Here is a 708-nt window from a genome sequence, read left to right on the forward strand (position 1 = left end):
GCCGGTCGGCCTTACCCGCCTTCAGCTTCGGGGGCCGCAAGCCCGCCTCCCAGACGGCGGAGGGCCAGGCGCGCCCCAGGCTGCTCCGGGCCGGGGGGCCGCGCCTCCGAGCCCCGCCCCTGCTCCAGGCTTCCCGGCGGGCGCCCGGCGAGAACCGCCCCGGCCCCAACACCTACAACGTCCTCCCGGGGTGCCGTCTGCAGAGACCCCGCTCGCCTGCCTTCTCCATGAGCCGCTCCCCTGCGTTCGCCTCCTGGGTCAGCTCCTGTAAGGAGGCCTCGGAGAGGGCAGGGCCAGGGTCCAGGGGCCCGGGGTGGGAGCTGGGAGCTGGGGACAGGGGTGGGCGCTGCCGTGGGGTGGGGCTCCCAGCCTGCTCTCTCTGTAGCCCGGACCCCGGGCCCCGCCGCCTACCACGTGGAGGACTGCTACAACTCACGCTTCCCCTCCGCGCCGGGAGTGGTCATCCAGGGCGTGCGCAGACCCAAGCGTCACGACACGGGCCCCTTCTGCACGCTCTAGAGCCCACGGGGCACAGCCTGCTCGGCCGGTTATCAAGTGGCCTCCCTTGGGGCTTCCCCAGGCCTGCCTCTGCAACTCGGCACCCTGGCCTGGCCCTCTGACCCTCTGGGCACCCCTGAACCACCCTCCTGGCCGGCTGATGCTTCTGTGGGCTGTGGACAAGGAGAGCCCAGCCCGGAGACCCCACCT

The 708-nt window shown here is 73.0% G+C and overlaps 1 pseudogene; it reads left to right on the forward strand.

Annotated features, from left to right (window-relative positions):
- Positions 1-77: 77 nt before the first annotated feature.
- Positions 78-703, forward strand: LOC105818660 (annotated as a pseudogene).
- The last annotated feature ends 5 nt before the right edge of the window (positions 704-708 follow it).

The sequence above is a fragment of the Propithecus coquereli genome, unplaced genomic scaffold, assembly GCF_000956105.1.
Source record: "Propithecus coquereli isolate 6110/MARCELLA unplaced genomic scaffold, Pcoq_1.0 Scaffold449, whole genome shotgun sequence".
Taxonomy (NCBI): Eukaryota; Metazoa; Chordata; class Mammalia; order Primates; family Indriidae; genus Propithecus; species Propithecus coquereli.